Here is a 16,613-nt window from a genome sequence, read left to right on the forward strand (position 1 = left end):
CCTTTGTCTGTGGTTTTTGGTTTTGCTTTTGGGTTCTTCGCTGGGTCCTGGAAGGGACTAGACATGCAACCATGTTTCTTGCCAATCTCCCTGCTACAGTCTCTTATATATTCAGAATAGTGAGTATTAAGTAGAACAGGCGGTTATAGTCTTTTGATTGTTTTCTATATTTGCAAATGTGTATTTTGCTGGAAGTATTTTAAATTGTATATTGCTGGGGGGGGAGGCTTCTTTCTAGTGTCTATAGCTGAAAGACTAACTTTTACCATCTAAATTACAGAGACAACTTTTACTTTTTTTCTATTAAAAGTTTTGCTTTAAGACCTGTTTGATTTTTTCCCCTTGTTGAGGCTCAAGGGAACTGAGTCTGTACTCACCAGGGAATTGGTGGGGGAAGGAGAGCAAGGAAGGCAAAGGGGAGAGGGGAAGGGACATTCCTCCCTGTTTTAAGATTCAAGGGGTTTGAATCACAGTGATCTTCCAGGGTAACCCAGGGAGGGAAAGCCTAGGAGAGGCACTGGTGAGGAAAAGAGTTTACTTTCCTTGTGTTAAGATCCAGGGGGTCTGGGTCTTGGGGGTCCCGGGAAGGTTTTGGGAGGACCAGAGTGTAGCAGGCACTTCAAGTCCTGACTGGTGGCAGCTATCAGATCTAAGCTGGTAATTAAGCTTAGGGGAATTCATGCTGGTACCCCAACTTTTGGACTCTAAGGTTCAGATTGGGAAATATACTATGACAGGACCTCACCCTTCTAGCTAAGCACTGGAATAAATTGCCTAGGGAGGTTGGGGAATCTTCATCATTGGAGGTATTTAAGAGCAGGTTAGGCCATCACCTGGCAGAGATGGTCTAGATAATACCTAGTCCTTCCTTGAGTGCAGAGAACTGGACTAGATGACCTCTAGAGGTTTCTTCCAGTTCTACTCTTTTATGCTTCTGTTCAGGGCTTGGCTTCACACAGTCTGTACTTCAGCCCCCCCACAAAATGCCAGAGTTCGGCCATTTGTCTACAGTAGGGCCAAGATGTCACCCCAGGGCTCATGCTCATTAGCGAGGGAGCTTGGTTTAGTGAATTGAACATGGAGCTGGGAGTCAGGGACTGCTGGCTTTTAACTCCAGCTCTGCCAAGCAAGACCTTGGGCATGTTATTTAACCTCTCTATACTTGATTTCTCCAGCTGTACAATGGTGATGAGGTTTAGCTCACTGGTGTGAGGTGAGGCTTAATTCGTATTTTCACAGTACATCAAGAACTGAAAGTGCTCAGTATTAAACGGCAGAGGGATCTGACATTTCCTTCCCCCTGCATGCATGAAGGAAAGAGCCCTAATTCATACATTTTCCCCCAGCGCCTGGCAGCTCAATATAGTGTCAGAAGCCAAGGGTTCCATTTAACTTGCTGCAGTTTGAGGATGATTAACAGGAGATGGTTATTTTTTTTCTTGTTTTAGTCCTGGGGGGATTGCTTTGTCACTCAAACTGTTGGAGAGCCCACAGACTAAGTCCTGAACAGTGCACAAAGCATATGTTAATAGCTGCTAAATATGAACATCTGCAGCTAGGTACAGAGAACATACATTAAAATGTGTATAGCAGAAAGGGTTCTCCTTGCTCCAAATGATTCATTCAGAAAGGTTCTTTTTTAGAGCTGGTTGTAAACCCAAATTTTCATTTTGTGGGAAACCCTAACATTAAGAAAGATTCCAAATTGGGACAAAAAAAGCAGAAATTTCCAAATTTCCTACTAAATGACAATTCTGAAAATTTTTCATTCAGGAGCATTGATATGTGTCATTTTGATAGGGTCACATTATTTTGCTTCAACTTTATCATTTTGATTCATTTAGTTTTGACTTTATCATTAATATTTAAATATATTAAATGTAATAAGTATCATACATTAATATTAAATATATACTATAGTAAAATACATTACCATAAAAGTCAAAGCTAAATGAATCAAAAATGATAAAGTTGAAACAAAACATTTAGACAACATCAAAACATAATGAGAAAGTCAAATGATGTTTTGCCATTGAAGATTTTGTTGCAATGAACACATTGCCAGCTAAATACTTGTATTTCAATTAAATTGCATTTTTCCAATGGAAAATGGTTCCATCTTTTAAAACCAGCTCTAGATTTTATATTAAAATGGCATTCCTGGCCTGATTGGTGGAGAGGGTCTATGCTACCATTCAAAGGAGTGTAGATTTGATACTATGCAAAGAACCAAGATTTGATTTCCCCATGCACATCCCTGACTCCACAGATTGGGAATCCATCACTGTGGTATCTGGGTAGCTCAGTACTTGGAGTACATTGGGTGTATGTGACAGGCTGATAGAAGGGAAACTGAGGCACAGCAGTGCACCTAGGTGGGGAGTGTATAGTGACCATGTGACATACCTCTAATCCTCATCTGGCAGGAAGATAGCTCTGACCCAGGGTGGTAAATGATGGAAAATGAAAGAGGTCCCCCAGATAGGAAGAAAAGGCATTTCTAGCTCATTGCTCAATGTTGAGAGTAAGAGTGAGTAGCTTTAAACACACACACAGAGTAGATTAGATCAAACAGATGTCCCAGTGGAGGCGGGTTAGCTTTTCTACTTTAAATGTTACTCACCCTTGCGGACCTAGGGAACAATTTAGACAGGTCAGGCTCCTGGAAACAATTAGCTCTCTCCCGCATCCCACCCCACGTTGGCCAAGTACAATGGTGACAGTGAAACCATACTGCACTGGGGAGAAAAGGGTCTGTCAGATCTCCTCTCACCAACTGAGTAGCATTTTCAACAAGCTGCCGAATCTACCTCCCTCCCACTCTTTGAATGTCACAGCACTCTCACAGGGTGTCAGAATTATGGCTCAGGATTTTTTCAGAACACTGTGTTTTTGCCAAGAACTTATTTCCTCTGCAGGCATATAACAGAACACACGTTATGTAACATCCTTACTGCACAAAGCCTCAGCAGAAAGGTGACCCTGCAGCAGAGGTGAAAGTAAGCCGGTCCAGTCCAGCATACCGGCAAGAGCAGGTATGCCATGCCGGACTGGACCGGCATCCCCAGGCTGGTGAGTTAAAGGGGCTGGGGTTCCGGCCGCTGCAGGCACCCCAGGTCCTTTAAATCACCTCCCAAGCCCCACTGCTGGAGCCCTGGAGTAGTGGTGGCAGGCTCCAGTGATGATTTAAAAGGCCCAGGACTCCCTGCAGCACCTGGAGCCATGGGCCCTTTAAATTGCCCCTGAGCCCCGGGGCTCCCAGCCACCTCTGCAGCTGGTAGCTCAGAGGGTCATTTAAAGGCCTAGGCATTTAAAGCCCCTCAATTCTGGTTGAGGCCCTGCCTCTTCTGGTTGAGGCCACGTCCTCTGCTCAGGACTCCGGCGGATCAGTAAGTCCTTTAAGTTACTTTCACCCCTGCCCTGCAGGGTCCTTGTTGGAATCCATACCATGAGCAAGGGCATGGGAAAAGTTGCAACTGGGCAAGATTATGATTTAGGATGCTATTTAGTAACATTTATACACACAGCTATCAAAAAGCTCATCTATCCCTTACCATAGCCATTCTCTGGCAATCCTTAAGAACACTTACCAGTGAGCTAGTAAATACTGTGGGGCAGGAACATCTCTTCTTGTTGTATCACAATGGGGCCTCAATCCCTGATGGGGGCTTGCAGAACAGCACTACCACAAACCAATACTAATAGTTCACTCCTGTAACCCCAGCTTCCTTTCACCTGTTAACATCTGCACAATCATAGAATCATAAGGTTGGAAGAGACCTCAGGAGGTCATCTGGTCCAATCCCCTGCTCAAAGCAGGGCCAACGCCAACTAAATCATCCCAGCCAGGGCTATGTCAAGCCTGACCTTAAAAACCTCTAAGGATGGAGATTCCACAACCTCCCTAGGTAACCCATTCCAGTGCCCTCCTAGTGAAATAGTGTTTCCTAATATCCAACCTAGATCTTCCCCACTGCAACTTGAGACCATTGCTCCTTGTTCTGTCATCTGCCATCACTAAGCACAGCTGAGCTCCATTCTCTTTGGAACCTCCCTTCTGGTAGTTGAAGGCTGCTATCAAATCCCCCCTCACTCTTCTCTTCTGCAGACTAAATAACCCAGTTCCCTCAGCCTCTCCTTGTAAGTCATGTGCCCCAGCCCCCTAATCATTTTCGTTGCCCTCCGCTGGACTCCAATTTGTCTATATCCCTTCTGTAGTGGGGGGACCAAAACTGGATGCAATACTCCAGGTGTGGCCTCACCAGTGCCAAACAGAGGGGAATAATCACATCCCTCGATTTGCTAGCAATGCTCCTACTAATACAGCCCAATATGCCATTGGCCTTCTTGGCAACAAGGGCACTGCTGACTCATATCCAGCTTCTAGTCCACTGTAATCCCCAGGTCCTTTTCTGCAGAACTGCTGCTTAGCCAGTCAGTCCCCAGCCTGTAGCGGTGCATGGGATTTCCTTCCTAAGTGCAGAACTCTGCACCTGTCCTTGTTGAACCTCAGATTTCTTTTGGCCCAATCCTCCAATTTGTCTAGGTCACTCTGGACCCTATCCCTACCCTCCAGCATATCTACCTCTCCCCCCAGTTTAGGGTCATCTGTGAACTTGTTGATGGGATTAACTGCACCCTCAGCATCTTTATCAATTATCTGGATGAACAAAACTGGCCCTGGGACCGACCCCTGGGGCATTCCGCTTGATACCAGATGCCAGCTAGGCATCAAACTTTTGATCACTACCCATTGAGCCCAACAATCTAGCCAGCTTTCTATCCACCTTATAGTCTAATCGTCCAATGCAAACCTTTTTAACTTGCTGGCAAGAATACTGTGCAATATAATAACCCAGCAATATAAGACACAGACATAAGGGGTGAAATCCTGGTCACACTGAAGTCAGTGGGAGTTATCTTCAGTGGGCCCAAGATTTCACCAAATATCTAAGATTTCCCACCACAGCATTTGTATTCTCTCACAGCTGAAGAAGTAAACAGACCTTGCAATACATGAAAAAGCTGAGCTGGAAATTCGGCTCTCAAAGTTAGCTCTGTGACAGAGCTCTGGGTTGTCTGCAGAATCCTCTAAGCCTGAAAGTCTCCCCTTCTTCAAGATTCATTTTTGTCCTTTTTCACTTAGCAACCACTGGTTAGCTTGCTGTAGCCTGAAAGGAGAGGAACTTGGCTTCTTTGGTTTAACAATTTATGTGGGGCCTTATCACACCCAAGCCATCTTTCTGTGTGTAAGCAGAGCTCATGTGTGGTGAAAGCATTTATCCATTGTTACTAGGGTGACCAGAGGCCCTGTTTTTAAAGAGACAGTCCTGTATTTAAGCCCTCCTGCAGGTGTTCCAACTTTTCTTAAAATCGGCAAAATTGTCCCGTAATTTCTGTCTCTCTCACCCCCGCCCCCCAAAATCAGTACTTGCAGGTCCTGCTGCTGGCCAGATCCCTGCTTGCCAGCCGCCCACCATTTCTTTTTAACAGGGGCCCAGTCAATGTAATTTGAACCTCTGTACTACATAGTTCTGATTGATTGCCACTGAACTCACTTGAATATGAGTAATTTTACCAGGTGTCCCATATTCAACATAAGGAAATATGTTCACCCTAATTGTTACTATATTCTCAGCGAAAGGAGCACAGACTGTCATAATGAACCTGTGGCTAAATCTCTCCAATCAAATGTTTTTTGTTTGTTCCCCTCCCCCTTTAGAAAAAAGTTATTCTAGAGAATTAGGATCCTACTGCATGAGTTGAATATCAGTATTTGACAAACTCATGTCACTTTTAAAAGAAAGAAGCTAGTGTGCTGTCCAAGTGGACTTGACTGCTGAGTTGTAAATTCCATTTGGGGGTTTACCTTTGAAATGCCAATCCTTGTACTTAATTAGCATTATCATAACATGAATGCGATAGCACGCTAGGTTGGGGTAGGCAACCTATGTGCCAAAGGTGGCACGCGAGCTGATTTTCAGTGACACTCACACTGCCTGGGTCCTGGCTAGGCTCTGCATTTTATTTTAATTTTAAATGAAGCTTCTTAAACATTTTTAAAACCTTATTTACTTTACATACAACAATAATTTAGTTCTGTATTATAGACTTGTAGAAAGAGACCTTCTTAAAAACATTAAAATTAGAATGAATAAATGAAGACTCAGCCAGAGGTGAAAGGAAGTCACTATGGTCCGGTACGGCGTGCCGGACTGGACCGGCTTCTCCGGTGGTGCTTTAAAGGGCCTGGGGCTCCGCACAGTGGCAGGAACACCGGGCCCTTTAAATTCCCTCCTGAGTCCTGCCGCCCTGAGGTAGCGGCGGCAGGGCTCCCGCAGTGATTTAAAGGGCTCCCGCTGGTAGGTCCTGGGGTGATTTAAACCCTGGGGCTCCCAGCCAGCTTAAGGGGCTTTAAATCTTGAAAGGTCCTGCCTCTTCCAGTTGAGGCCATGCCCCTGCTCAAGATTCCAGCATACTGGTAAGTCCTTAAGTTACTTTCACCTCTGGACTCGGCCCACCACTTCTGAAAGGTTGCCGACCCCTGCGCTAGGTCATCTGGGTAGCAAGAGGAATCTGTTGCTGCTCAGACAAGGGAGTGTTTCCTGAAATCATCATGTGTGTATACAAAGGATGCTGCCAGTAGCTCTTAGCAGTACTATCCCTAACTGGGCATCTTTGCAATGACAAGGGTTTTGTCTTCAGTTCAAAAATAGTGCGCGTGCACATTGGGGCGGGGGGGTATTATAGTGAGACAACAACAAGTGTTTGCTGTCCCACTATAAAATCCTAGCGGAGATAAGGCACCTGTAGTTTTTAGCATGAGGTAGCTAGGCAAGGTCAGCATTATACCCCTTCCCATAGTTGATTTTGTCTGGTTTCCTCATGATAAAAACTGCATTAGCTATGCTGCGGTAGACACAATTTTTTGGCAGTGAAGACAAAGCTAGTGAGGGCCTGTCTTCATGAGGAAAAAGGGGGATTTTCTTGAGTTAGCTAACTCCCATTAATACCCTAGTGAAAGCAAGGCAGTCTGTAATTCTCACACAACTTGGCAGATCAAGGTAAAGTCCACAGGGGAACTTGGTCTTTTAACCAGACATGCTAACTCAAATGAAAGCTACAAACTGCCTTGTCTTAACTCAAGGTAAACTCCTAGTAAAGACCACACCTCTTCTCCTAGTAAAGAGAACCACTATTCTAGCTGTTTATCAGCTATCTGGTCAGGAGGCCAAGTGGAGGGGAGGGGCACTAAATAGGTTAACACAGTCATGTTTAGTGTTCTGGGTTCAAATCCTATCTTAAATTAAAAAAGAAAATAAGTTTGATAAGCTGATTTTAGTCTCCCACCCAAAGTCCTAGTGCATGATTAACATACCCTGTTCCAGGGATCCCTATGATTAGAATGGCAAAAGGGCAGAAGTCAAAATTGTGAACAGCGCTGTGCAAGAGCACCGAACTAAAGTAGTGCTACAAAAACCCAATGACAATTAGCAGAGGTGTGAGTGGCCACAAGACTGAAATAGCAATGAGAGTACTGGCGCGTGCGCAGGGACCAAAATAGAAGGCTGTGTATGTTACATTTGTGACTAGAGGGAGCTGTGTGTGTCAGCCTACGATTAGATAAACAGGATAAAAATGCTGTAAGTGCACATTCCTCCTACGTATGACTGATTAGAACTAATTCTGTCCATTTGGTGTTCAAGAAACGGAGTGATCGGAAGTCAGGACCTGAATCTGTATTTATAAATACATGACCTATGAACACATTGCCTTTGCTACTTTCAGGACAAGCTGAAAGCCTGTATTCCCCAAAGATCTTTGCAAATGTAACTGGGACCGTAACCTGCCAAAGAATAACATTCCTTCTCACAAGAGAGGCCCTTTCTCTAACAAAGCACACTTCCTCTTGGGCTCTCAGTCAGCACGTGGAATTAGTCCAAACAGATAACTCATTGCTCTGGAGACTCATGTACTAATGAGACGAACTATTCTTGCCCACTCAGGAAGGAACATCTTGCTTCAAACTGAATAAACAAGTACACAGCTCGCCTTATCAAAGTACACAGAACTGGTGATTATAAGGAGGCTCCTTTAAACAATTAGTTGTATTTTAAACATAAAGTTTTACTTCAATATGAAGAACCACCAAAGTGGCTGAGTGTTGACCTGGTAGATGACTGGCACTGCAGAAAAAGAGATGGAGCATGTCCATAACACAGTGATTTATGGAAGCTGTAAGTGCTCCACTCAGACACAGTAAATGTTACAGGACCACCTGTGCATGACAGGCAGAATTCTCCCACTGAAAAGCATTTGACTTGCACTAAGCCTAATGGAAGATTTGTGCTGGTCTCTGAGGGGTGAATTTAGCTCTAGGATGTGAAAGGTTAATTTACATAATACAGGCAGACTATATAGCTTGTAATTATACAGGTTAGAAAAGGAAATCTAAATAACAGTGGCAGCAGGCATGGCATGCCAAGATCCAAATGTGGATTGGGGGCAGGAGGAGGAGAGTAAGGGCTTGGCTACACTGGAGAGTTGCAGCGCTGGTGGTGGGTTTACAGCACTGCAACTTAGTAACTGTCCACACCTGCAAGGCACATCCAGTGCTGCAACTCCCTGGCTGCAGTGCTGGCTGTACACCTGGTCTGCTTGGGGTGTAACGATTGCAGCGCTGGTGATGCAGCGCTGCTCGTCAAGTGTGGCCACCAAAAGCACTGTTATTGGCCTCCAGGGTATTAGGAGGTATCCCAGAATTCCTGTCCACAACAAACCGGAAGAATGGCTGAACTCTGAGCTCCCAATCTAAAAAACAAACAGCTGCTCTTTGCTCCAGCGAGTGAGGAGCGGAGATAGGGGAATTGCTTTGGAATGTTCACAGCTGTTTGCTTGAGGAGAGAGGGGAGTACCTGTTGAGCAGCTGCTTATGTGGTCTGAAGGCTATTTAGGAGTGCATAATTTGCATTTAGTGAATAAGAGAGCAGTGGGGGAAGGGGTCAAAACTTTTAAAATGATTGAAGGTAGCTGTGTATCTTCCATTCCTTAGAACTTGCAAGGCAGGGAGCTGAGAACAGTGTCAGCTCCAAAAATTCACTCTGTCTCCCCCACGCTCCCTGTCACACTCCACCCCACCCCCATTTTGAAAAGCACGTTGCAGCCACTTGAATGCTGGGATAGCTGCCCACAATGCACCACTCCCAACAGCGCTGCAACTGTGGCCACACTGCCGCGCTGGTAGCTGTCAGTGTGGCCACACTGCAGCGCTTTCCCTACACAGCTGTAACTCCCAGCGCTGTACAATTGTAAGTGTAGCCATACCCTAAGAATAGCAAATGGGGAAAAAAGAGAGGAGGAGCAAGTGGACAGAAATAAGAAGTGATGGTGACAGCCACAATGAGATGTGGCCTGGAGGGGGAAAACCAGCAGCCAATCCAAAGAGGTTGGGAGTGACTGCATTAGACCACATCAGGATCAGCTGCCTGCTTTCAGACAACTTTTAAAACAGTCCCTCTTTTTTCCCCTCCCAAAGAAACTCAGCTCCAAGCCATTCCGCATGTAACCTGGAGAATTTAACGGCATGCCAAACCAGGGACACTGGGAGACAGGAACAAAAACCCTTAGCAGCGACCTTAGTCCAAATCCACAGCTGCAGCCGATGCACAGTACAGCTTAGCTAGGAGGTAAGGAAAGGGACTTGGCTGCAGTGGCAATGGAGAAGGCCCTGTCTTCACATTCTCATGACTCTGGTCCAGCTGTGCAATGGGCTGGTTCCCTGCCAGAATTAACAACCCATGGCTTGCTCTAACTCATGTGGCCAGTTGCCCCAAGGAGTACCAGCCCTGTCCTCCTTTCCTCCAGGTACACCGAGGGGCTTGGCATGGGAGTAGTTGCACTGTTTCTCCACAGCAGCTAAGGATTCCTTTCCATCAAGAGAAGCAGGAGTACTTGTGGCACCTTAGAGACTAACAAATTTATTTCAGCATAAGCTTTCGTGGGCTACAGCTCAGTTCTTCGGATGCATCCAAAGAAGAGAGCTGTAGCCCACTAAAGCTTATGCTGAAATAAATTTGTTAGTCTCTAAGGTGCCACAAGTACTCCTGTTCTTATTGCGGATACAGACTAACAAGCTGCTACTCTGAAACCTTTCCATCAAGGTCATCTTCCAGGAGCCAGCTATGCTGGCTTTAGGGCAGCTTAGAGCCACATAAAGTAACCCCTCAGGCAGCCAGGACCTTTGTTGAGAATAGGGGAGGAATTTGTTTTTGCAGCCAGTGCTCAAGGGAGGCTTTGTCTAGATTCACCCTGAGGTTTCCTTTTCTGTCTAAGCCCTTCATATTTAAACTGTCTCAAGGCAAAACGGAGGAGTCTGACTGGTTCTGTGAGACCTATCCTGACCTTGGAGCAGGCTTTTGGGTGCTCTTGGTTGATCAGGGTCGATCCTCCCTCTGCCCAGCCTCTCTAAATAATAATCACTATAGAGGATAGGACATTTCTTGTTCCCAGGCTGCTACTGCAAGAACTGTCAATGGAAGTTTATTTCTAACCCAGGACAAGGCAGCTCTGTATAAAATAAATAGAATGTTAGAATAAGCCCAAGGGCTGTACTGACTCTAGTGAGCATTTTAGTTATTCAGTACAAAAACTTTTTCAAAATTGGAGCTCTAGAATTTCCAATCTGCCACATCAAGGAGACTCACAGAAGCTAACACTTGCTTATCCTGATGTATGTGAGGCTAGCTTATACAGCATGACTCTCCTGTAGTTCTCCAAGCACTCTATAAACATGGGAAAGCCCCTCATTCTCACTGTGCAGATGGGAAAATCAGGCACTGAGGTTAGGGGGTATATCTTCACTGAAGCTAGCTCAGGTTCTTATGTGGATCTTGCTCCACTCCCCCATCCACACACAAAGCCCTCTAACCCAAGTTATGTGGTGCTTTCAAGCTGGCCTGGCTGGGGATGCGGGTTAGAGCATGGATTCCACTTGTGCTGGTAACCTGTCCACCTTGCAGCAAGGATGCAGGCTAAATCATTTGAGTGCAGACAGTCCTCTAATGTCTTCTCACTATTCCCCATATGTGCTCAGAAGGACACATGCATTCTCCCACCATTCACATTGTTGCTCAGTTTACTGCCAAGAACCATTGGACACAGCCTTGCAAGACCTAGAGAAACCCTACTGAGCCATGAAGACATACCCGCCGCGACCCTCAAAATCACACAGCAAGTCAACTGTAGGGCTGGAAACAGAACTCTGGTCTCCCAAGTGCCAGTCTGTTGTCAAATTTCTTTGACCTGCATGGCTGGGGGAAATGAAGGGGAGAGGAGTAGATATAGTCACTCGATTTACCACAGGCTTTTATTCCAAGTGACATTTGCAAACAGGCTTCCCTTCAGTTAAAAAGTCAGTAAGGAGAACCACAGCCAAAGAGAGTGCTTACAGCTGAAGTGCTTAGAGCTAGTCTAGGAAGAGAATTCTGTGATGGATTAATGCATTTACTTTGTGTTAATTGTATGAGATTGCCCAGCAGAACCGTTTAAGAATAAAATACAGATCTCTAATACCAACACTGAGTGGCTTGCGTATTTGGATACCCTCTTAGTCTTGGTAATAAAATGTAATCTGTGATTTAAAAGGCCCTCAGCAGCTACCAGTTAGAGGAAAATAAAGTGGGTAATTGATCAGCAAATCTGGGTATATCCCTCCACATAGCAGACCATGAAAGAGTGAAGATTATTATATGGCTGAAGCAGGCGGAGAGGAGAAAAGTTAGATAGCACCATTCTCTACTTCAAACAGACACTAGTCAGTTCCACAACATGCAAGGATCACTTCTGCTGGTAAACAAGTTAGATATTTAAATATGTTCTGCAAATTACACAGCCTTCAATAAAAAAATTGACCCATTTTTCGCACGTCAGTTCTGCTTTCTTAGAATTAAAGATGTTTACAATCACTAATCCAGTTCCTGCAATTTTACATCAGTACATAAAAACAGGCCTCTGCACATTGATTGCATGGAAGTGCAGTCTCCTGAAGATATCCATTATAGCAGTGGCTCTGAAACTTTTGTACTAGTGACCCCTTTCACACAGCAAGCCTCTGAGTGCGACCCTCCCCCCCATATAAATTAAAAACACTTTTTATATATTTAACACTATTATAAATGCTGGAGGCAAAGCAAGGTTTGAGGCGGAGGTTGACGGCTCACGATCCCCCATGTAATAACCTCACGGTCCCCTGAGGAGTCCCAACCCGCAGTTTGAGAATCCCTACATTATAGGCAAAATGGGCTGTTACTACAGCAACACATCTAGTATAACTAAGTACCGTAATTCAGACACTGCATTGTATAGACAGTGGAATTGTTGAGAGATCAGCCTGGGCAAGTCACGTCCACTCTTGGCAAGTACACCAGTATGACCATTACAAGATAGCGGGTATCCCTTGTAAGATACTTGTGCAAGAGCACGATCTGTTAAGTGCACACAACAACAGCTACCAATGGTTTATCCAAAGGCCTGGTAGGAAAATTTGAATTTTGATCTTGTAAGATGTTAATATTCCTTTCCTATAAGCCAAGTATCATTCAGAAGGAAATAATTTTTTTCCTATGAATAAAATCCACAAGAACCCATTCTTGGTTCCTTACAGACAAACTGAGTAGGCCTAAGGCCCTGAACCTGCAACCTGATCCATATGGGCAGATCCTGCTGCCATGTAACATCCCACTGATTTCAGTGAGGTTCTGCATGGCCCACGTGACCCAAGCAAGAACTTGCATGATCTAACTGAAGAGTAAATACACCACTGCCAGTGGAAAATGACTTAAGTAAGGTTCAACTCAGAGCCACCTGAATACAAACTCAAAAACAGAGTCAGCTCTAGATTTTGCAGACTATGCAAAACCAAGTGTGGGTCCCTAGTCAGTAGCTACAAGGTGGGTTGAGATTAGTGTGGAGATAGTGGGTTTCTATAGCAGCACAAGATTGGGATTCAGGGAACTTTTCATTATGGGCTCCAGCTGATCTCTTGAAGTAACTGGGTGCTGACAGAGGCTGTTGCTGGGGAAAGGAAAATGCTGACAGAATGAGACTGAAGCAAGGGCCACTAAGCAGCCACACACTTAGTACAAGCATTAACCTGCCCCTGCTGCAGGTAGGGAGCAGTGAGAAGTTACAGTATAACTGAACAATGGAACAAACATGTTAATCTTCAAGTTCACCAAGTGGTACAATGTTAAAAATAACTCAGTGAGTTAGCCATCTATGTCATAACAGAGTGGCAACACATTTGAGTTAGTATGGCATGAAGCACAGTAGCATCACTCCTGCCCCCCCAAGGTTTATTCCAGTTACAAGACTGGCCAGCACGTACTGGCAGAGTGAGGCAAAAATAGTCCCTTAAGTGTTATTTAAGGTAAAGAATTTTGGCACTGTGAACCCCTCCAGAATGCTTGTTTTATGCAAATACTTCTGCACAGGGCCCAACAAATTCACGGCCCATTTTGGTCAATTTAATGGTCCTAGGAGCTTAAAAAAAAAAAATCATAGATTTAATGATTTCAGCTATTTAAATCTGAAATTTCACAGTATTGAGATTGCAGGGATCCTGACCGAAAAAGGAGTTGTGGGCTGGTCTCAAGGTTTTTGTAGGCGGGGGTTGCAGTACTACTACCCTTACTTCTGCGCCGTTGCTGGTGGCGGCTCTGCCTTTAGAGCTGGGCAGCTGGAGAGCAGCAGCTGCAGGACAGGAGTCCTGCTTTGAAGGCAGAGCCACCACTAGCACCAGCACAGGAGCAAGGATGGCATTGCCACCCTTACTTTTGCACTGCTGCCTGCAGAGCTGGGCCCTCAGACAGCAGCCACCATTCTCCTACTGCCCAGCTCTGAAGACAGCAGTGCAGAAGTAAGGGTGGCATGGTACTGTCATTCTTACTTCTGTGCTGCTGCTGGCAAGGCACTGCCTTCAGAGCTGGGCGGCCGGACAGCAGTGGCTGTTGGCCAGCTGCCCAGCTCTGAAAGCAGTGCAAAAGTAAGGGTGGCAATACTGTGACCCCCCTAAAATAATCTTGCAACTCCCCTGCAAATCCGGTCAGGACCCCCAATTTGAGAAATGCTGGTCTCCCCCGTGAAGTCTGTATAGTACAGGGTAAAAGCACACAAAAGACCAGATTTCACGGTCCGTGATGCATTTTTCATGGTTGTTTATTTGGCGTGGCCCTACTATGCATTGTTGCAGACATTCATATCTTCACGGTCATGACCCTTGCTATGGGCAAAGCTAAAAAGGTGGTGCAGAGACACAGTGACTTCCAATACAATGCCACTATTGACAGGATATGCTAGTGTGGCAGCTGCACAAGTGCAATTGGCTTTCCAAGTGCAATCCCAGTGTCCCTTGCTACAGTGTCCTGCACTCATTTGGGTTATCCCCAAGCCAGGACCAAATAATGCCTAGGGCCCACTGCATTAGATGAGGGAATTGACTGAGCATTATCAATAGGCCTGGAAGGACATCCTCATTCCAACCCATATCACTCCCATCTGTGGATCAAGAGGGGAAGACAAGAGAACAGTTAGTTCAGCAACAAACCACACACAAGAGGGTGATCCAAAGAGAAGAAATCAATTCCAAATAATCAGCCTCCTTGTTCCTTCAAGTTGCAACACCCAAGTTGCTCATCGTAATACCATCCAATCCTCTGGGTAGTCCATTGAGTGATCCTCCATTAGAGCATCTGCAAGTGTTATGGCGTAGCCCCTTCCCCTCACTAATGGTGCATAGATCCTTGAGCAGGTCAGAGCCATCTGAAGTTGGAGATGGAAGCACAGAACAGATGCAAATATACAATTGTTCCAAGGAGATAGCCAATGATACCCATCCCAAGAACAATTAACAGCACTTGCAGGGAGTGCTATGCAACAATGCAATGCACTGAATATACCCAGAACAGACTGGCTAGCGTGGAGTCACTGCATTGTTGAGACTTGCACCAAAGCAGTTCTCTAGCATAGACAAGGCCTTAGACGGAATTACCATGCCAAGTGTGAAGGATGAGCTCTCGCGCCAGACCAAATGTGACAGCCTACTAAATCTGCAGCATGTAGCTAGTACTATTTCCTTCACTATAAGGTAAGTCTCCTTGTTGCCACATATTTTACACAGCAGTGTAAATTAAAATTAGTACATTCCGCAGGCACTACTGGGTGTTTCTCCCTCAATAAATGTGTACAACAGACCTTCTTCCTACACTGTTTGCTTAATACTAACTCGTAAATGCACAACATGCAGCACTGTATTGTCATGTGGATTTCGTTTTCAGGACAGCTGGCCCCTTACATAATCTACATCCATTCTGGACAACAGCCAATTGAGATAATAGAGAATTCCTTAACTGGAAAGTACTCCCAAACCAGCTCTCACCCCATTGCATGCTTTTCTCATTAAAAGTCTCTGGATGGGCTCTGTTCAGTTGTAATTCAGTCATTTAACATACCTTTGCACCCTCTAGTGGAGAAAATGAGAAGTGCCACGTCAAGAATATATTCTCAAATTCTTGAAGTATTCTTCAAGGACAGCAAGGTTTGAATTACTTCTACAAATCCTCAAAGCACCACATCAGCGCTAGGAAGTGTCCCATTTGCCACAAGTACACCAATTCCCAAAAGTTAGCATTGCCAGAAGTGCAGAAGAAACTTGCAGAGCTGAGGACCTCTTTTGGCTTGTGCATGTTGTATGGCAGGAATTTAAACAAGAGTTACAGTAATCTTTTTTGAAAGTTAGATTTTATTCATGTGTTTAGGCAAAGCCACACTCTACAAGTTAGAAGACTACATACAGGAATAGTCATGCTGAAGTGATGGCATCCTGCTCCTTTATTATGGTGAAATCTTCCAGTCAAATCCTCTGGAAAGAAATAATCAGGATACACAGATGAGCACAAGAACACAGTTCAAAAGCTTCACATACAGACAGGTCAGAGTTGTGCAGAGTGCAAAATGAGCAGCTAAGCAAACTCAGAAAGTACATTCAGCTTAGGGTGACATTTGCAAGTCATTGTGATTGCTTAATGAAGCGGATGCAAAATGCACTGAAGGCCTTATGTGCAGATGCTCTGAAGTTCCGTTGTGAAAGATATTGATGCAGGATTTAAAAGAGAGGGGGGCTCGCTCTTTGGACAAGTGCAAATGGAGCACATTTCACAGGAGATAAAGGTCTGATGACCGGCTGACCACATTTACAAAAGAGTTCTAAGACTGCAAGCAAGTACTTCCCACACCAAAACAGCCCATTAGTTTACCACTCCGTAAACAAAGGTGGCCTAGTAACTCTCAGCCTACCTGCCACAAATACAGAATGCCTGGCTCAAGATGACGCTAGCCTAGATGAGTGCCAAAGTATGGCTGAACTCAGGCAATTTCAAGACAAAGGTACAAATGCACCCCTCCACTACTTTGGTTGAAGAGAATTTCTGGATGTTGACCAGGTGAGCTATTCAGGCACAATACACAATACTAACCTTGTGTATACTAAACTGCCTAACATAAGGACCTGCAAGTATTTTATTCATGTTAAAAACTCTTATACTGGTAAGTGAGATTTT

General features: G+C 44.9%; 2 protein-coding genes across 8 annotated transcripts in view; one reads left to right on the forward strand and one right to left on the reverse strand.

The window, feature by feature from the left end:
- Window positions 1-16,613, forward strand: part of MXRA7 (matrix remodeling associated 7) — an 836,957-nt gene that overhangs the window by 221,080 nt on the left and 599,264 nt on the right. The gene's annotated exons all lie outside the window — the stretch shown is intronic.
- SEC14L1 (SEC14 like lipid binding 1) overlaps window positions 1-16,613 on the reverse strand; it is a 101,470-nt gene that overhangs the window by 78,098 nt on the left and 6,759 nt on the right. For 6 of the 7 annotated variants that reach the window (XM_050919294.1, XM_050919292.1, XM_050919293.1 and 3 more), the window contains 2 exons: window positions 15,849-15,916; window positions 11,205-11,309 (listed from right to left, as the gene is read on the reverse strand). The gene's annotated coding sequence lies outside the window, so the exon portion shown is untranslated. The remainder of the gene's footprint in view (window positions 1-11,204; window positions 11,310-15,848; window positions 15,917-16,613) is intronic. The other variant, XM_050919295.1, reaches the window with a different exon arrangement.

Source organism: Gopherus flavomarginatus, chromosome 12 (assembly GCF_025201925.1).
Source record: "Gopherus flavomarginatus isolate rGopFla2 chromosome 12, rGopFla2.mat.asm, whole genome shotgun sequence".
NCBI lineage: Eukaryota > Metazoa > Chordata > Testudines > Testudinidae > Gopherus > Gopherus flavomarginatus.